Here is a 21,587-nt window from a genome sequence, read left to right as displayed (position 1 = left end):
TAAAAAAATTAAAAACATATATATTTCAAAAGTTCTCTTCCGATCTGCCTGTAAAAGGGAGTGTTTGGCTATCTTTAGAAAACTGGACAGTAAAATGAATCGTTTAGAACCATTTAAAAACATAAAATATCAGGGCAGTACTCCAAAAATTAACTGAAAGAATAGACCTTACCAGGGTTGCTTTTGGTATCAGTTCAGCCCTGCAAAAGCGCTGGAAGGTCTGTGATGTGAAAGATCACGTCACAACTGAAACTACTATTGTAAGGAACGTTCTAAAAACTTGTCTCGGTGTCAGGATTTCTAGATGTTCAAGGCAAAATCTTAAATCCACTATAAACAACTGAATCACAAGTTATTAACTCTCATAAAGTCCATACATTAGTTGCTATGGCAACTAGAAATTGAGCAAGTGTTACTTAAACAAATGTATGCTGAAGAAGTTAGAAGGTTGAAAAGTGACTAATTGAAAGGTATGAATGTCGTGAACGCGCAAGTAGGTGAAGGCCTTTCAATGAGGAGTTAAAGAATTGTAAAGTGAAATAAATAAATCAGTATTTCAAATGTACTTTCCAAATCGTTAAAGAAACAGTAAGGTCTGGTCTGGAATGGGACCCATGGTGATTGCCAGCGGCCTAGATTCAGTGCTAGATTTGTACAGGTGGTTTCTGGTGCGCAGCCCGGCACTTGTCAGCACTGGCACTTATAACAATCTAGCACATGGTGGCGCAGTTTGCTCAGTTTAAAGATGAGCACAACAGTTGTTTACTAACTCGACATGCATCAAAATTGACTAATACTCGTACCTAAGCCATTCTCATGGCTGTGAGTGTCTTATATAGTTTGATTTCTCACAGTTGTAGGGGTGTGATGGTTAATAGTTGAGTTGGTTCCGTCACTGGTGGCACTGGTAGGTGCAATGGATGGTGCAAGGTGCAGTGGCCTGCTGCCAAGAGTGTTGACACTTTTTTTTTAAACAAATTAATCGCTGCTGAGATTTATTCAAACATTCCACCCATCACCTTGGTGTTGACTTCAGTGCTGCCAATAAAGTTGCGAGCAGTGTCTCGTTATAAGAGACCCGCTCCTTAAAGGCAATACCAACAATATAAATTGGCTAATGGAAAAATGTGTCATTTATTGTGCTTAGAATACCTTAAGTGTGGTCTATAGTTCTATATAAAAAATCAATTGTGCTTACAAAGACTTATAAAGGTACCTTTTTGGCATTTTAACTTTTGTGTTAATTTTGCATTGATATAAATTATGTGTAAACTTGATAATTTCTTTAAATCTGTACAAAATATTAGCAATAATTCATTTTTAGTAGGGATTAGGATTAGCATATATATATCAACTGAGTTTAGAATCATACTCAAAGAGATAATTGTTTACAAGCAATTCTCATTGAGTATTATTTTATTTACCATATACAGCAGTGAAGTCACAGAGACGCTGCTGCCAGAACTCTAATACAACGGCTTAAAAACAACTAGACAGACTGTGTAAACATATTGTAGCTATACTGAAAAAGAAAAAAAAAAAAACCCTAAACTCCAACTCCAAACAGAAGTATGATTAAATAAAAGAGTCATAAAGCAGGATAGATTCCGCCTATCATATTGTTTCTTAAAGTGTGGTATAATATTCTAAAACCAAATAATCTTACTTTATACTGATCCAGATAACATCCTTAAAATCTTAAAAATGACATAAAAGCTTTTTAAATGATAAGAAAAATTTGCTGAAGGAGGGTTGCACAATAACAACAATGCCTCATCACAAATTTCACAGGAGAATTCCTCCCATATCGGAGCCAAATTTTTAGACTTCAAAGTTTGAAGACCTGGACAGAAGAACAGCACATGCACTACATCCAGGGCGTGACAATAGCCCCCAAGCTCCAGGGGGCCCTTTCTGGCACTGTGCACCAGTGGAGGGTTCCTGGCCTGAGAGCTCCTGACTGGGTCAGGATTATGGGGGAGGGGGCTTCATGTGTTTTGCGGGGGGACCCAATCACGTTTTGTTACGCCACTGGGTACATCTTGAATTGTGGAAATACAAAATTGACAAATGCTCCTCCAGCTTTCTCTCAAGGGTTCTCGGTTAAGGGAAAATATTACATTTCATTTAAAATCTGTTGGCAGTGTGCTCAATCGCATTGATAACAGTTGAGTTTTATCATTTTTTTCAATTTAAAAGATAGAATTTTTAACATGTTTGATGCAAAATGTCTTCTTTTGAAATGTCTAATTGGACCACTGAAGACCAAAATAGTTTATTGAAAGAAAATACTCTTTTCAGAATCATGCAAAAATGGATGCCAATTTTTTTTTTTTTTATACCATCATTACAACTAGTAAAAAGCCTATAAAAGAAAGTGGAGAATTTGCACAAGGTTCCTATGTTGAATACTGGTTAACACCAGCTCTAGAGGAGTAATTTGAATGGAAGATTGTTGTGAACCACAGATGAGGCAAATTCGTATCAGTGAAGTACACAGTGAGTTTTATTTAAGCTCATTACAAGACATTAGAAGCCACCGCTGTGCCCTCTGCCAGGTGCGATCCAACTGCCCTAAGTGGGACGCTAAACAGAGTATGCAGTGGTGGAACCCTCATATCAACATTCTAATACACTTACTAGCATGAACATAACGTATATCTCTTTTTTTCCAAAACAAACATATTATAGTATCCACCTCAAATAATAATGAAAATAACATAGGAGAAAGAATAACTCAACTTGAGCAAATCTCAACCAAGAACAAATGCGAAATACATTGGAACAAAGGAAATAAATCATCATTACATCATGTTTCAATATATATATATATATATATATATATTTACACACACACACTTTTATAGGTAACCCTCCTGGAGCTTCCAAGTTACATGCCTTTGACATGTGAATCGCTGTTGAACATGTTGATCCAAATTTCCAAGAACTGACGTGTTGATTTCTTTTACCACATTACTGGATAACAAATTTTCCTTATCATCGAACCCATTTAAGTCATCACCTTGGACCTTTATAATTTTTTCACCATTCCACCAATGGCCACCCTCCACCATTACAGCATTTCCACACACTTTCTTCACTGTGACAGGTTCACCATAACTGGTATCCCCTTTCTTCACAAAGGTTTGTCATTTGATATGTACCACATCTCCAGGTCGAAATATTTCATATTTGGTTGAGTTTTTGATAATTATACCTTTCTTTTACTTTATTCTGTGCCTCTTCCATTGTACTCAGCATGGACATTTAATCCACCTTATTTGTGACTTTATTTTATACCACTTTGACTACCCAGGCGGGATAAAGTATAGAAGTAGAACGGCATACTCTGAGAAGCTGAAAAGGAGGCACCTTGGTGAGTGAATGGGGTGTTGTGCGATAAAACCATAATATAGACTTCTTGGCTTCATCAACATCATAATTGTTGCTCTTGCCCCACTTAATGCATTCAACCACAACTCCATTCATTCTTTCCACCAAACCATTGGTTTGTGGATGGTACATTGAGCTCCTCAAATGTTTCACAATGGATTCTTCCTGAAACACTTTTATTTCATGATTCACAAACTGAACCTCGTTATCAGAGATGATGGACTCTGGGAAACCCTCCCTCATGAAAACATCTCTCAGAATACGTACTGTATTGCTAGCCGTCAGATTTGAGAAGAAAGAAAATTCTGGCCATTTGCTATGGTAGTCCATCAACACAAAAGTGTTTTGTAAATGATATGGAAGGAAATAAAAGGGTCCTATCATACCAATGCCCAACTTCCTCCAGGGTCTCTCAGGCACAGGTATTGGTTGCAGGGGCGGAGTCATCACCTTGAACTCTTTCTCAGCTCTACTACACACCACACACTCTTTCACCACCATGTCTACATCCCTGTCCATGGAAGGCCACCAATAATGAGCTCTAACTCTTATTTTGTCCTGGTCAAATCAAGATGGCCTTCATGTGCATTGTTAACTAAACTAGAGTGAATTACACCTGGGAGCACACATTCATCAGTTCTCATCACCTCCCCATCTCCAGTAGATACATCTTCTGTGATTTTGGAAAAAGGTTGTTTCTCTGAGCTCAAATGCCTTTTTTTTGGGCTGGCCATTCACAATATATTCTTTGACTTTTTCCAATACAGTATAATTTCTCCCAGCGGTCTTCCAATTAATCTCAGTATAAGCTTTACTCTCATCAACATACACTAGTGCTATGAAGCAATCTTCCTTATCATCTTCAGGATCTATTGTGTCTTGATCACTGACAGGTAATCTTGACAAAAAATCTGCCAAGACATTTCCCTTACTTGGAATGTACTTCACTTCGTAGTCATATTGATGCAATTTGGTTGTAAGATAATCAATACAAGGATGGTGTACTTAATTACTTAACCTTCTCCCCACAAAAAAGGGGCTTGTGATCAGTCTGCATTACATATTTTCTACCCCACACATACCTCCTGAACTACTCACTCGCCCAGGAGCATGCCAGCAACTCTTTTTCAATTACGGAGTAACTTAACTGTGGTTCTCACAGCACTCTTGAAATATAATTAATGACAGTTCCACTCTCACTAGTTCATTGAGTTAGGGCTGCACTCAACCCATATTTACTGGTATCCACTGTGATGGGGCAGGATATACCAGGGTCATACACACTCAATGCTCCTGCGACACACTCAATGCTCCTGCATTCATCATTTCCAGTTTAACTCGGTCAAACAAATCTTGGCATGCAGTATCCCACATGAATGGAACCTTGTGTTTCAACATATTCGAAAGACCTTTCATCTTAGTGGCAAACCTTGCATAATATTCCTAATGAATGAGCCTAGCCCCTTCCTGTTCTTGGGATTGGGCCATTCTACCTCTGCGTTAACCAACCGCAGTCTGGGGGAAATGCCCATGCTCGAGACACAATGGTGGTCATTCTGACCCTGGCGGTCTTTGACCGCCAGGGCGGAGGACCGCGGGAGCACCGCCGACAGGCCGGCGGTGCTCCAATGGGGATTCCGACCGCGGCGGTAAAGCCGCGGTCGGACCGGCACCACTGGCGGGGTCCCCGGGATCCGGATGGCGGTAGGGGGGGTCGCGGGGCCCCTGGGGGCCCCTGCATTGCCCATGCCACTGGCATGGGCATTGCAGGGGCCCCCGTAAGAGGGCCCCTACATGTATTTCACTGTCTGCTGCGCAGACAGTGAAATACGCGACGGGTGCAACTGCACCCGTCGCACAGCTTCCACTCCGCCGGCTCGATTCCGAGCCGGCTTCATCGTGGAAGCCTCTTTCCCGCTGGGCTGGCTGGCGGTCTGAAGGCGACCGCCCGCCAGCCCAGCGGGAAAGTCAGAATTACCGCCGCGGTCTTTCGACCGCGGAACGGTAACCTGACGGCGGGACTTTGGCGGGCGGCCTCCGCCGCCCGCCAAGGTCAGAATGAGGGCCAATGTCCCAAAAACTGAATCTCTCTTTTCCAGAATTCACAATTCTCCATCTTAACCACCACCCGTTCATCTCAAATATGCAGAGAACATATCTAAGAATCTTGGTGTGATCTTCCAAGTGCTTAGAAAAAATGAGAACATAATTTTGAAAGGCTAAGACTCCCCTAACATTCTCCAACAGTTGGTGCGCTGCAACACCGAGGCAGCAGATGCCAGAAAAAAAACGCATTCTGAAAAATTGGAAAGTGCCAAATGATGAACTGAATGCTGTATATTGACATGACGTATCCTCCGACACAACCTAGTGATACGCGGAGGTCAAATCAATTTTGGAGAACCACTCCACACCTCTAAATTCCTCCAATAGATCATCAATCTTAGGTAGATTAAACTATGCCACAAGGAAAGGCAAGTTATGAAGCAAAATCGGGCTCATTATGTGACAGTATTATTTCATAATTTTGTCATTTTTGCACCTTAATACTATATAGGAAAATGTTTCACCTCAGTAGTATCAGTTTTACGTATCAAGGCAACAATCATCAACACAAAGGTGACAAGTCACCATTGGCAAAGAGACTGAGAACCTTTTATCAGTTTGAGCTACAAACAAAATGTAATTAAAATATGAAAATTATGCAACAGATGACGGATTATGTAGCAAGCGCTCAAATCCATAATTATGAGAAAACTGCGGTGGCTGCAGAATCGCATAATTCCATTGGCCCTTATTATGGATTAACTGATCTAAGCAACGCAACTTTTGATTGATCAAAACTTTCGATGAAAAATGAGAATGAGGTACACCTGCAAACATGTAAATGCAGATTTAGGGCTGCTCTATGAAAGAGGTGCATCATCGGAGATGTGAATGCAGTCAATAGGCAGCTCCCTGTATGAGATGCATTGTCAGAGTCAAATGGATGGAGACTGGAGGTAGCCCTTTGACTGAAGACAGAATACCATGCCTCAAGGGGCATGGTGTTAGGGCCAGGGACCACCGTGGATCCACAAGTCCTCTTGCTCACACAACACAACAGCAGAGATCACTTCCGGGGCAGGCTTCCTGTCTGTTGCCTGTCTCATGAGTTGCAGGACCAGCATCAGGAAGGGGATGCAGCTCATCATTTCTGCTCCAGCGATTGCTGGGAGTTTCTAGGCTGGTCTATTCCTAGTCCCCCCTTTCGCTACTGGCCATCACAAAGGCAGGAGCTGAATTTCAGAGCTGGGAGCAGCACAAACTCAAGCAGCCTGGAGCCAACAGAGAAATTAGCTTCCTTTCTCTGCCCAGCTTCCTTCCAATACTTTCCCTGCAGTTGGCTTCAGTTTCTCTTGGGCCCAACGGAGTGATTGGTTTCTTTTCTCTCCACTTTGGGGTTTCAGTTTGCCTCGGCCCCTAATGGAGTAATAGGCCTGATTGTCTTTGTCTCCTATCTTGCTGTTGGCCCAAATGGCTGTAACTGGCCTGTATCTTTGTCCCGGCCTAGCATGTGTCCTCTGAGGCCGAAATAGGCTTTTGCCATTGTCTCTCAGGCCCTTACAGAGTATTCCCACTGTATTTGATCTAGTACTTGTGCACATTGTTCATCACTGGAGTAACTGACAGGCATAAATACGTTGTTTCTGCAGCCCTAGCGGCTGGAGTGGGGAATTTCTCCTGGCAGCCTAATATTGTTGTTTAGGCCACCACATTCAATCAATCAATCAATCAAGGCATTTATAGGCGCTACTCACCCGCGAGGGTCTCATGGCGCTGGGGGGGGGTACTGCTGCTCAAAGAGCCAAGTCTTGAGGCGCCTCCTGAAGGCGAGGTGGTCCTGGGTAGTTCTTAGGTGGACGGGAAGGGAGTTCCATGTCTTGGCTGCCAGGTAGGAGAAGGATTTACCTCCAGCGGTGGTTCTGCGGATACGAGGGACGGTGGCGAGAGCGACGCTGGCTGAGGGAAGCTGACGGGTGGGCGTGTAGAACGAGAGGCGTCTGTTGTGGTATTCGTGGCCCTTTTTGTGGAGGGCTTTCTGTGCGTGGGTGAGGAGCTTGAAGGTGATCCTTTTGTTGACGGGGAGCCAGTGCAGGTGTTTCAGGTGGGCGGATATGTGGCTGTGGCGCGGTATGTCAAGGATGAGGCGTGCGGAGGCGTTCTGTATGCGCTGAAGACGATTTTGTAGCTTTGCGGTGGTTCCTGCGTATAAGGTGTTTCCGTAGTCCAGGCGGCTTGTGACGAGGGCGTGGGTAACAGTTTTTCTAGTTTCGGTGGGGATCCAGCGGAAGATTTTTCGGAGCATGCGAAGGGTGTGGAAGCAAGAAGACGATACGGCATTGACTTGCTTGGTCATGGTGAGGAGGGGGTCCAGGATGAATCCGAGGTTGCGTGCGTGGTCTGAAGGGGTAGGTGCGGTGGCCAGGGCCGTGGGCCACCAAGAGTCGTTCCAGGCGGACGGAGAGTGTCCGAGGATGAGGACCTCCGTCTTGTCAGAATTCAGCTTCAGGCGGCTGAGCTTCATCCATTCTGCGACGTCTTTCATTCCATCCTGCAGGTTGGCTTTGGCGGTGGCTGGGTCTTTGGTGAGCGAGAGTGTCAGCTGGGTGTCGTCGGCGTAGGAGATGATGTTGATGTTGTGTTTGCGGGCGATGTTGGCGAGGGGGCTCATGTAGATATTGAAGAGGGTAGGGCTGAGCGAAGAGCCTTGTGGAACGCCGCAGATGATCTCGGTGGGTTCTGAGCGGAAGGGCGGGAGGAAGACTCTTTGGGTTCGGTCAGAGAGGAATGAGATGATCAGGTCCGGGGCCTGTCCTTGGATTCCAGTGGAGCGGAGGCGGGTTATTAGGGTGCAGTGGCACACGGTGTCGAAGGCAGCCGAGAGGTCCAGGAGGATGAGGGCGGTTGTTTCTCCGTTGTCCATCAGGGTTCTGATGTTGTCGGTGACTGCGATGAGGGTGGTTTCCGTGCTGTGGTTGGCACGAAAACCTGATTGGGAGGGGTCAAGCAGGTTGTTATCTTCAAGGAAGTTGGTCAGTTGCTTGTTGACGGCCTTCTCGATGACCTTGACTGGGAAGGGGAGAAGAGAGATGGGGCGCAAGTTCTTTGGGTCATTGGGGTCAGCCGTGGGTTTTTTCAGGAGAGCGTTGACTTCCGCGTGTTTCCAGCTCTCTGGGAAGGTGGGCGATGCGAACGAGCTGTTGATGATGCTCTGGAGATAGGGGGTGATGATGGCGTCGGCTTTGTTGAAGATGTGATGGGGGCACAGGTCCAAGGGGGAGCCGAAGTGGATGGTGTTCATGGTGATTCTGGTCTCTTCGGAGCTGATGGGGGTCCAGGCGTTGAGGGTGGTGGCTGGGGCTGTTGGTTCAGTGGTGGGCGGCGGGGTTTGGGGTCCGAAGCTGTCGTGTAGGTCGGTGATCTTTCGATGGAAGAAAGTAGCGAGGGAGTTGCAAAGTTCTTGTGAGGGCGTGATGGTGTTGGAGCTGGTGTTGGGGTTGGAGAGCTCTTTGACGATGTTGAAAAGTTCTTTGCTGTTGTGGGTGTTGTTGTCAAGTCTCTCTTTGAAAGATGTCCTTTTGGTGGAGCGGGTCAGCTGATGGTGTTCACGGGTGGCGATCTTGAGGGCTGACATGTTTTCTGCGGTGTGTTCTTTGCGCCAGGTTTTTTCGAGGGTACGGCAGGATTTCTTGGATTCTTTGAGGGCGTCCGTGAACCACAGGGGTTTCCTGATGCTGGTCTCTCTTGGATGGCTTCTGAGAGGGGCGAGGTTGTCGGCACAGTTGGTGATCTACTGTGTGAGGCTGAGGGCTGCGTTGTTGGCGTCAGTGGTGATGGCTGGTTGGTTATGGTTTAGAGTTGAGAGTAGCTGCTCGGTGGAGATTTTGTTCCAGGGTCTGCGGGGGATTTGTTGTGTGCAAAGGTGGTGGGTCTCACGTTTGAAGGTGAAGTGGACACATCTGTGGTCGGTCCAGTGTAGCTCAGAGGAGTGGCTGAAGGATATGTGGTTGCTGGTGGAGAAGATGGGGTCGAGCGTGTGGCCAGCGGTGGGTGGGGGTGTTCACCAGTTGCTTGAGTTCAAGGTTGGCGAGGTTGTCGAGCAGGGTGGCGGTGTTGGTGTCATTGTTCTTCTCCAGGTGGAAGTTCAGGTCCCCGAGGAGGATGTAGTCTGGCGAGGCTAGGGCGTGCGGGGTGATGAAATCAGTGATGGATTCGCTGAATAGGGCGCGTGGGCCAGGGGGCCTGTAGACGAGAGTACCTCTGAGGGTGGTCCTGGGGTCGGTGTGGATCTGGAAGTGCATGTGTTCGGCGGCGAGGGGGGTGTCTTCAGTGGCGGTCGTGATGTTGATGGCGTTCTTGTAGATGATGGCGATTCCTCCCCCGATTTGGTTGGCGCGATCTTGTTGCCGTCGGGGATGGCTACGGCGATGTCAGTAGCCGAGGAGGCGTTCATCCAGGTTTCTGTGATGAAGGCGACGTCAGGTGCTGTTGTGTCCAGGAGGTCCCATAGTTCGATGGCGTGCTTGTGGACGGAGCATGTGTTGAGGAGGATGCACTTGAGGTGGTTGTTGGTGCGTGGGCCGGTGGAAGGACTGCAGGTTCGGTGGAAGGTATACTTGCAGACTTGACAGGCGAAGGGTCCATGAGTGCGTTTGGGGCTGGCTTGGTAGCAGTTGGCAGTTTGCCCGGGGTTGAGTGCGTTGAGGGAGGCGGCGTCGTATCTTAGCTGGGTGTTTTGAGTGCGGTGGGGGCCAGAGGTTCTGGCGCTGGGCGCGGTCCAGGCGCGGACGGGCGCGGACGGGTGCGGACGGGCACAGACGGGCTTGCCTTCGGCGCACCAGCGGCGCGGCCGCACAGCGGCCGCCATAAGAGGGAAGGGGGGAGGAGGGGTCAGCTGGGAGGCGGGAGGGGGGACAACGAATGGGAGCAGGGGGGCGGGGCCGCACGGGGGCAGCGGCGCGAAAGCGGGAGGTGGGAGGGTGGGAAGGCGGGAGAGCGCAACAAGAGAGGAAAAGGCAACCGGAGAAAAATAGGCAAAAAGAGAGAAAAGGCAAGAGAGAGAAAAAGGCAAAAGAGAGAGAAAAGGCATCAAGAGCGATAAAGGTCAAAAAGCGATAGAGGCAAAAGAGAGAAAAAGGCAAAGGAGAGAAAAGGCAACAAGAGCGATAAGGCAAAAGAGCGATAAGGCAGCAGGAGCGATAAGGCAAAAAGCGATAAAGGCAAAAGAGAGAAAAAGGCAAAGGAGAGAAAAGGCAACAAGTGCGATAAGGCAAAAGAGAGAAAAGGCAACAAGAGCAATAAAGGCAAAAGAGAGAAGAGAGCAGCAAGAGCGATAAGGCAGCAGGAGCGATAAGGCAAAAAGCGATAAAGGCAAAAGAGAGAAAAAGGCAAAGGAGAGAAAAGGCAACAAGAGCGATAAGGCAAAAGAGAGAAAAGGCAACAAGAGCAATAAAGGCAAAAGAGAGAAGAAAAGGCACCAAGAGAGAAAACTGGCAACTCAGTAGCAAGCGCAGAAGTGGAGTCGAGAACTACACACAGGTGGCAGGGGCCTGGGCAGGTGGAACTGCAGCGGCGGGGGAGCGACCTACCCGAGGGTCAAGGGTCACTGTCTCTGCCGCGCAGCTGGCGCCATAAGAGGGAAGGGGGAGGAGGGGTCAGCTGGGAGGCGGGAGGGGGGACAACGAATGGGAGCGGGGGCGCACAGGGGCAGCGGTGGGAAAGCAGGAGGCGGGAGGGCGGGAGAGCGCAACAAGTGAGAGAAAGGCAACCGGAGAAAAATAGGCAAAAAGAGAGAAATGGCAAGTGAGAGAAAAAGGCAAAAGAGAGAAAAGGCAACAAGAGCGATAAAGGTCAAAAAGCGATAGAGGCAAAAGAGAGAAAAAGGCAAAGGAGAGAAAAGGCAACAAGAGCGATAAGGCAAAAGAGAGAAGAGAGCAGCAAGAGCGATAAGGCAGCAGGAGCGATAAGGCAAAAAGCGATAAAGGCAAAAGAGAGAAAAAGGCAAAGGAGAGAAAAGGCAACAAGAGCGATAAGGCAAAAGAGAGAAAAGGCAACAAGAGCAATAAAGGCAAAAGAGAAAAGAGAGCAGCAAGAGCGATAAGGCAGCAGGAGCGATAAGGCAAAAAGCGATAAAGGCAAAAGAGAGAAAAAGGCAAAGGAGAGAAAAGGCAACAAGAGCAATAAAGGCAAAAGAGAGAAGAAAAGGCACCAAGAGAGAAAACTGGCAACTCAGTAGCAAGCGCAGAAGTGGAGTCGAGAACTACACACAGGTGGAAGGGACCTGGGCAGGTGGAGCTGCAGCGGCAGGGAAGCGACCTACCCGAGGGTCAAGGGTAGCTGTCTCTGCCGCGCAGCGGCCGCCATAAGAGGGAAGGGGGGGAGGAGGGGTCAGCTGGGAGGTGGGAGGCGGGAGGGGGGACAACGAATGGGAGCAGGGGGGGCGGGCCGCACGGGGGCAGCGGCGGGAAAGCGGGAGGCGGGAGGGCGGGAAGGCGGGAGAGCGCAACAAGAGAGGAAAAGGCAACCGGAGAAAAATAGGCAAAAAGAGAGAAAAGGCAAGAGAGAGAAAAAGGCAAAAGAAAGAAAAGGCAACAAGAGCGATAAAGGTCAAAAAGCAATAGAGGCAAAAGAGAGAAAAAGGCAAAGGAGAGAAAAGGCAACAAGAGCGATAAGGCAAAAGAGAGAAAAGGCAACAAGAGCAATAAAGGCAAAAGAGAGAAGAGAGCAGCAAGAGCGATAAGGCAGCAGGAGCGATAAGGCAAAAAGCGATAAAGGCAAAAGAGAGAAAAAGGCAAAGGAGAGAAAAGGCAACAAGAGCGATAAGGCAAAAGAGAGAAAAGGCAACAAGAACAATAAAGGCAAAAGAGAGAAGAGAGCAGCAAGAGCGATAAGGCAGCAGGAGCGATAAGGCAAAAAGCGATAAAGGCAAAAGAGAGAAAAAGGCAAAGGAGAGAAAAGGCAACAAGAGCGATAAGGCAAAAGAGAGAAAAGGCAACAAGAGCAATAAAGGCAAAAGAGAGAAGAAAAGGCACCAAGAGAGAAAACTGGCAACTCAGTAGCAAGCGCAGAAGTGGAGTCGAGAACTACACACAGGTGGCAGGGGCCTGGGCAGGTGGAGCTGCAGCGGCGGGGGAGCTACCTACCCGAGGGTCGAGGGTCGCTCATTAGCACCATTATTCAGAAAAAGGTCCTAAACCTCTTGATCTCACAATGTTGGCCCGGGGTGTCTGTCTCTCTATGCCTCTGCACAGTCTAGTGACCTGTTTGCATCCTGTTATGCCTATAAGAGAAGCAGACTTGTGGAGTCAGGAACCTGACTGGGGTGAAAAAAGTGAGTGAGCAGCACCTGCAGGGATGTTGTGATCAAAGTCAGCAGGACTCAATAAATAATTTAAAGATAAGTTTATTCAATAAAAGATCAACAAGAGGGATGCAGGTAAATGCATATGAGAAGGCTTCTCCAGAACAGTATTCATAATGATGCGAATGTTCCTCAACACTCTATCAATACCCCCAACAACATTCCAACCCCCTTTATGACAAAATATAGTTCTAAACATTTACTCACCAATACAACACTTCCTTTTCTTTACACAAAAAACATAAAAACAAAAAGAAAACCTTCATACTTAATATCAATAAATTACAATTCTCAATATAGAATATAGTCTTCAACTTTTACAGGAACAGCAATTTTACTCTTTCTTCAAACATATGTTTACAGTTTTATTTTATGAATCATCATTGGTATTATCATTTATATTCTCTGTTCATTTGTGCCCGTGTGTGTGTTGGATCTGGATGAATCGTGAGTATTTTACTTTTCAAATGCTTCAGAAGTTTCTGCAATAAATTAATTTCCTGTTCCAATGTTTCCCTGTCTATCATGTATGTTTTTCTAGTCATTGTTTAAGTCATGAAAATAATTTCTGTTGTTTTCCACATCTTTGTTCTCAAAAATGTTATTGAGCCTATTTAAGTAACACGAGTGCTCTTTTATTCCACTATCCCTTATCCTTCAATAAAACTGCACAGATTCACATTTTTGTACTTTCTTAGGTTTTCTAACCAAGACCCAATCACCAAATGAGATCTGTTTAGGTTTAATTCTGTGTATTTTATCATATGACGCTTTGTCTTCAGTTGTTATTTTTCAATTTTGTCTTTAGGTTTTTTAGTTTGTTATCCTCAATCTCTGTCACATCCATTTGTCTTTTACATCCAGTCAACTTTGGAGTTAGTAGCGTACAACCTTCTCTTCCTCTCATCAAAAAAAAGGAGAAAATCCTGTGACTGAATGTGAGCTATTGTCATAACTGCTAACGTCTTGTCTCAAAAAATCATTGACAGACAAATTGGACGCAAAGGCCATTTCAATACTTTCCTTTAACAATCTATTAACACTTTCAACTAAATCATTAGAGGAAGTCAATTATATAAGGATGATTTTTTTTGTTTTATACAACGTTTGTGCAGAAAATCCACTATTTTTTTAAAAGTCAATTGAGTAACATTCTCTGATACTAAAATTTGTGGAATATCTTCAACAGCAAAAATTATTTGTTAAAAACGAATAACAATATCTGTGGTTATAATAGAGCTAAACTCATAGTGTATCCATTTGAGTAGTAATCAGAACTAAAAGGACCTGCAAAATCAATACTTAATTTCACCTAAGATCCATTTGGAATAGCACCCAAATGCATGTCCTCTTTTGGGGCCTTTCAGAGTTTGTCTGATCCTACACACTCCATACATCTATCAGTACTCGAAACAACCCCTGAATCCATTCCCTGCCACCAGTAATGTTTCCTCACAAGTCTTTTGGTGGCAGTAGCTCCTGGGTGTCCTTTCTGAGCTAATTTCACCAATTTTTTCCTTAGTACAAAAGGTGGTACAAATACATCATGTCTCATGAGCAATTCTCTTTCAATGGTTAATTCATCAGCTACCTGTAGATAACCATTTAATGTTTTATCCAGGTTACTGGTTGGTGGCCATCCATTCACCACATATGCCTTAATTTGATTCAAAACAACATCCTTCTCATTACTTCTAACCATTCATTATCAGTCATTGATCTTTCACATCAATCAATAGCATCAGCCACTGACACGACACACTCTTGGTCAGAAATAATAACATATTCAGCTGAATCTTCCATTGGAGATCTAGATAAACAATCAGCCCTTTTGTTCAAACATCCAAAAATATGTCTAACTACAAAATTGTGGTCTTGTAATCTTGACATTAACTTGATCAACCTTCAAGAGGCAGTTGCAGTTCCTCTACCACACCTATCAAACATAAACAGTAGTGGTTTATGAAAGTTACTATTTCAAAACATTTTCTTTACAAATAGCTCTTCAGTTTCTCAACCACCCACACACTGCCTAATTCGTCCTTTTCAAGATTGTTGTACCATTTCTCTGCATCTCTTACTCCCCTTGCAATAAAAGCTATGTGTATTCTTTGCCATCTATCACCTGGCTAAAACTGCTCCTAAACCCATGCAACTGCCATCTACTGTGATGATATTCCTTCCATTGTGATCATATTGCCTAAGTGCTTGTTCTTTTAGGATAGCTTGTTTGATGCCCTGGAAGAATTTCTCTTGCTCTGTATTCCAGTCAAATGTAGTTTTCTTTTAAAGAATCTTCTTAATGGTTCAACCAAAACTGCATAACTTTGAATAAAACTGGCATAATATTCACTCATGCCAAGGAATGACCTCAAAGAATCTTTGTTAATAGGTATGGATGCCTCCATAATAGATGGTACTAGATGAACCTTTGGTGTAATACCTGCCGCAGAACACTGTATGTCCCAAGTATTCTAATGTTGTCAACTTACATTTTGATCCAGCGACAGTCATACCTCTGTTTTCAAGTACTTACAATAAGGTATTCAAAATGACATTTTGGGGGTCATCATGATCCTGGCGGTCTTTTGACTGCCCGGGTAAATGTGGCGGTCCCACCACCAACAGGCTGGCAGTGAAGACCGCCACATCTCCACTCCAGAACCACTGGGCCGGAGATGATCATGTCAGACCCAGCGGTCCACAGAAGACTGCTGGTGTGATAGTAGAGTAAGTGCACTCAACTTCCTTGAAACTGAATCTCTCTTTCTGATATGGACACGGGAGAGGTGGAAGAACACCAGGATGCTCCAGCACTTTTCTTGGATAATAATAACTGTTGGCACAATTACTAACACTGAATTACCAAAAACCCAAACTGAGTACCATAATAATAAGTACTGCGACACTAGGGCTGGCTTCACAGAGATTCACTGTTGCACACTACAATTAGAACTGTGGTTGCACTTATCATGGACATGAAAAACAAACAAGGGCATTAATTATATAATGTATAACTTCCCTGCATGCATAGGGTTAAACTAAAAGGAACAAAAACAATCCAAGAAATACAAATGTCCACTTTGGGTTTGAACAGTTAGGGTGACGCAGTTTGATTTGGTTTCACTGTGTGTGTGAAAAACCCTTCAAAAGCAAATTCCTCAGACCTGAAACACAGGCATGAATGACACAATTTAAATCCAAGAGTTATTCAAGATAAGAACTCTGCCGAAATACAAGGTCTGAAAAACACCAGCTGTTCTGGGAAAGCACGGCGCTCAAAGAACAAATTCCCTGGAGAATACTAGTCACTTAGCTGCAGTCTTTTCCAGAGTGCTGGAGGAAAGCCTGGTGTCAGCTGGTACAGGAACGAAGAAAAGAATTGCCTCAAAAGTCCTGAATATGAGGATGACAGCAGGGGTTGGACTGCCAAATCAGATGCTGAGATCAGGAACCAAAGCAAAGCCAAGCAGGGAGGCTATTTATAGCCAATCAGGAAAGCAGTTGAGTTTCCACATGTGGATGAGTCACCAATTAGAAGCACATGTCTACACCACACCCAATTAGAAGCGCATGTCTACACCTGCTCACATTAGCAAACAAGCATTGGTAAAACAAGCATTTATAAAACCAATTGTGTAACACAGCACATTGTCCCTCATTACATCCCTGTCAGTCGGTGTTAAAGCGGCGGGAACACCGCCAACAGGCCGGCGGTAAAAAAAAATGGGATGACGACCACAGCTGAAACCGCCAACACAGACAGCCATTTTAACACTCCGACCGCCACGACGGTAGCAACAAACACCACAGCGGTAACCACCAACAGACAGGCGGAAGACGATGTACAGCCCAACCCATCACAACCCACCAATCTGCCAGCTTTTCTGGGGTGGTACCAGCGCCATCAAAAGCACGGCAGAAACAGGACTTGGAAGGGAAACCACTCACCTCTCGACACTCAACGAAGAACCAGGACGCCATGGAGCCCGAGCTGCATGCTGGTCTACCTCCTCATCTACTAGGAATACAAAAAGTGGCGACGACGACCACGGTGAGTACTGCACCTAGTACACAGGGGATGGGGGAGGAAAAAGAGAGTGACACACACACGCAACACGCAACATCCCCACCCTTACCCTCACCCACAACACCATACACACAAACACGTGCGTCAACATTACATTTACACCCCTAGCCTCCTGGCAGAATGCAAGGACCAACGGAATGGAGTTAAACAGTGATATTTAAAAAGTAGGCAGATATACGTAATAAATAGAAAAACAGTATATACAAAAATATACAATATGTACATAGGACGGTACATTGTCCATTCAAAATGTCCGTGTGCCACTGGGCCAAAAATCATGGGCCAAGCCCACACTTGACTCTCACCTCAATACGGAGAGAACACTGCAGGGGCATCAGGTCGAAAACACACAGGCACCTCAGGTTGATGGGAAAGGGGGGGCACCTAAGCCGGATGATGGAATAACACCACTGCTCCTCGAGGGGGCTCCATGCCTGCTGCTTGGTCCTGGGGAGTGCAAGGCCACAGTCTCTCTAGTGGGTGGTTTTCCCACTGCGTGGTCCTGGGGAGTGCAAGGCCACAGTCCAACAAGTCTCTCAAGTGGGTGGTTTGCCCACTGCTTGGTCTTGGGGACTGCAAAGTCACAGTCTCACAAGTCTCTCAAGTGGGTGGTTTGCTCACTGCTTGGTCCTGGAGAGTGCAAAGTCACAGTCTCACAAGTCTCTCAAGTGGGTGGTTTGACCACTGCTTTTTCCTGGGGAGTGCAAGGCCACAGTTTTCCAAGTGGATGGCTTCTTCCACTGGTTCTGCAGGGGGCCTTGTGCCTAGTGTGCTTCAACCTACCAAGGTTAGGGTGAGTGGATGCCTTTCTCCATGGATCTGGAGGGGGCCTTGTGCCCAGTGTGCTTCATCCTGCCAAGGATAGGGTGAGTGGATGCCTTTCTCCACTGGTTCTGGAGGGGGCCTTGTGACCAGTGTGCTTCATCCTGTCAAGGATAGGGTGAGTGGATGCATATCTCCCCTGGTTCTGGAGGGGGCCTTGTGCCCAGTGATGCAACACTTGGGGTGTGGCAGTTCACAGTCCCCCACCTGGGTGTCTGAAGCACGAGATATGCAGGGAACAGGTTGCATGATAGTCCATGGATGCAGGGCTAGTCTCCATCCTGCGGTGGCTAAGGCTGCAACCTGGTAGTAGTGCTGGTGCTGGTGGGAGTGCTGCCAGTGGTGGTGGGAGCTCCAGCCCTTCACCTGCAGCCTCAGACGGCTGCCCACTGGGGCTGCTGCTGCTGGTAGTGGTCCTACTGTCAGCGGTGCAGGTGGCGGTGCTTGTGGCGGGGCCTGCGGCGGTGCTAGCGGCAGTGCACGTGGCGGTGGTGGTACTGGCCATAGTGCAGGTGCTGCCAGTGGTGGAGGGAGGCTCCAGCTCTTCTCTTGCAGCCTCGGACGGCTGCCCACTGGGGCTGCTACTGCTGACAAGAGTGGTGCTAGCGGCAGTGCAGGTGGCGGGGCTGCTGACAGTGCTGGCTGCGGTGCAGGTGGCAGGGCTGGCGGTTGTGCTGGTAGCCACAAGGCCTTCACCTGCAGCCTCCAAAGGCCGAAGTGTCTTGTCTGGTGTTTTCTGCCCCTTCCTCACCTTGGCAGATAGTGGTGTGACCTTGGCTCTGGCAGCAGGAGTTTTTGAGGAGGCCTTGCTCATTGGTTCGTGCTCCTTGCTGCATGCTGTCCCCCTCTTCACCTTGGCAGCTGGCGGAATGGTTTTGTCCTTTTCAGGGGTTGGTGGGACACTGGCTGGGCTGACAGGTGGCCCCTTTGAGCCTCTGTGAGTTGCAGGTACCACAGCGGACATCGACTTGGTGGCTGAGGTGGTGGCCTGGGTTCTGGACACCCTGGCCCGAGGGGAAGGACAGGGGAGGGAGGAGTAGGGAAGAAGTCAATGTTTGCCAGGAAAAGCTTCTTAGACACACTGGGGCTGTAGGAGGGAGAGGGTTTGGGAATGGAGGAAGAGGGAGTGGTTGTAGGAGGAGTCTGCCTGCTGAGTTTGGGTGCAGGTGCATGGGCTGGATGCTGTTGTGAGGTGGATGGCTGTTGGGTGGGTGGGTGCTTGCGTATGTGTACTTTGGGAGAAGGGGTCACAGACACACTGGGAGAGGACACAGGGGACGTGTGCATGGATGTGGGGCTGGTGACTGCCCGTGAGGGGTGTGTTGTGATGGGTGTGCTGGTGATGTAGGTTGTGGATGAGGATGTAGTGCATGCAGGTGTGAGTGGAGACACTACTGGGAGGGAGGTGGACGATGAGGAGGAGGGGGACACAGTGGAGGCAGCGGATGTTGGTGTGTCTGCATGGGGATGGTGCTTGTGTGAGTGCCTGTGAGATGAAGTGTGGTGCTTGTGTTTGCCTGAGCCACTTCTGGGTGTTGATTTGGGTGAATGCTGGTCTGAAGGTATGCTTGGGATAGGCTGAGGGGATTGGGTCTGGGTAGAGGAAGTTGGAGGGGGAAGGCTAGAGACAGGTACAAGGGCTGCCATCAGTGCTGAGGCCAGACCCTGAAATGCTCTCTGTTGGGCCGCCACGCCAGAGTGAATGCACTCCAGGTATGCATTTGTTTGTTTTCAAGTGCCTCTCGACACCCTGGATGGCATTCAGTATGACTGACTGCCCCACAGTGAAGGATCTCAAGAGGTCAATAGCCTCCTCACTTAGGGCAACAGGGCTGATGGGGGCAGGGCCTGAGGTGCCTGGGGTGAAGGAGATGCCCACCCTCCTGGGTGAGCGCGCACGGGAAACACGCTGAGGGGCTGCTGGGAGGGCGGTGCTCGTAGGGGAGGTGGCAGCTGAACCTGCTGTTGGGGTGGGCACAGAGGTGTCCGCCACCACCAGGGAGCTTCCAACGGAGGAGGAATCCCTGTCTGTGGTCTCCCCTCCCGTCCCCGTTGTGGTGCTCCCCTCGCCCTCCGTCCCACTGGTGCCCTCACCCTCGGTGGATTCGGCCTCCAGGCCCATGTGGGATGCAGCTCACTCCGTCACCGGTGCCTCTGCTCCTCCGCCAGATGATGCCAATACACACAAGGACAGGGTGACAAAACAAAAAGGGGGGGAGGGACAGAGGATACACTTGGTCAGTGCCAGCAACACCACTACCGTTGGCGTACACAACACACAGGGAGCAGCCCTTTGCCCTATTCCATGCACTACCAGTTACTAAGATAGTCACCAGCCCATGGGGTACAATGCTTACCGCCCTTAGCTGCATACCTGAAACCCACGGGACCCTGCTCAGTAGTAGATGCCCACTAACACTATTGGGGTAGGAGTGCTTCTGAGCCTGCCCAACAAGGGCCCTACCCTGCCATCTTCGCCGTGGCCTAAGGGCACCCATAGCCCACATCTCCACCCAGGTAACTCTTAATACGTGCAAAGTCAGGATTCAGAATCTGTACTCACCCCCTTGTGGCTGCTGTGATGCCTTCAAGCGCCCCTCCAACTCCGGATAGGCCACCGCCAGGATGCGGAACATCAGGTGGGTCATGGTGCAACGGGCACCCCTTCCTCGTTTGGAGGCCAGCCCCAACTGGGCCTGTGCCGTCTTCTTTGCCTAATGGCGCAAGTCCTCCCACTTTTTGCGGCAGTGGGTGCTCTGCCTGTCAAAGACCCCCAGGGCCTGCACCTCCTTGGCGATGGCACACCAAATACCCTTTTTCTAGGGGCACTGCCCTGCAATGAAAAGACAGCAGAAAAAAGATTAGTCATACTGTCCGGAATATCATACTCATGGCCCACCATATCCCTCCCATCCCCTTACGCACACACATTGACCATCATACATGCAGCACTCTGCCCAGGACCCCTCTGCCCCTCCCTACATGTGGCTTACACACACAGCACTCCGTACATTCATGGCCCACGCATCATGCTCACAGTGTACTCACCTGTTTGTTTGGAGGACCGTAGAGTAACGAGTACTGGGGTAGGACCCCATCCACCAATTTCTCCAACTCCTCCGCAGTGAAGGCAGGGGCCCTTTCCCCAGACACATGAGCCATTGTCGCTTCCAGACACAGGTCCCAGCAGCACTTGCAGTGTAGGTCCGCTCCTGTTGAAGGTCAGGTAGCAAGTGAGTGAACAGATAGAAAATGGCGGTCACGTCCGCGGCGGTGCGTACATCACCATTGACTCCTGGAACCCACAGGGCCCAATGATAACCAATGCGAAGTTGTGCTGCGGTCTTTGACCGCCTATCGCGATGGCGCACAACGCCAGCAGAATTACCTCATTTCCACTTATCTCTCCTCACAGGTCAGGCAGCTGCCATTTCAGGGGGACACAAGGCATGGCACCTAACTGAGTCACAGCAGACACTGGCACAGAAACTGACTGTCGGATTCACAAACTGGTTCTGTAAAGGAAATAAGTCATCATTAGTGCAATAGATGTGTGAATATGACCATCTGCTCACTGTTTTCTTCCATAGGCTTCAACCGCTGAGGCTGAATATGAGATGGCGACATCCTCTGGTGTACAGACCCCTGGTGGACCTTGCGACAACGGAGGACAGACACAATATCCTAACCTACAGACTTGATCGGACCACAATCCAAGAACTGTGTGCCCAATTGGAGTCAGACCTGATGTCAGCTATCCGCCAGCCCACAGGTATTCCCCCTCTAGTGCACGCCCTGTCAGTGCTCCATTTCCTGGAAAGTGGTTCCTTCCAAACAACAGTGGCCATGGCATCAAGGATATCTCAGCCAATGTTCTCC

Source organism: Pleurodeles waltl, chromosome 10, assembly GCF_031143425.1.
Source record: "Pleurodeles waltl isolate 20211129_DDA chromosome 10, aPleWal1.hap1.20221129, whole genome shotgun sequence".
In the NCBI taxonomy this organism is placed as follows: Eukaryota; Metazoa; Chordata; class Amphibia; order Caudata; family Salamandridae; genus Pleurodeles; species Pleurodeles waltl.
Note: the sequence above shows the minus strand (reverse complement) of the source record.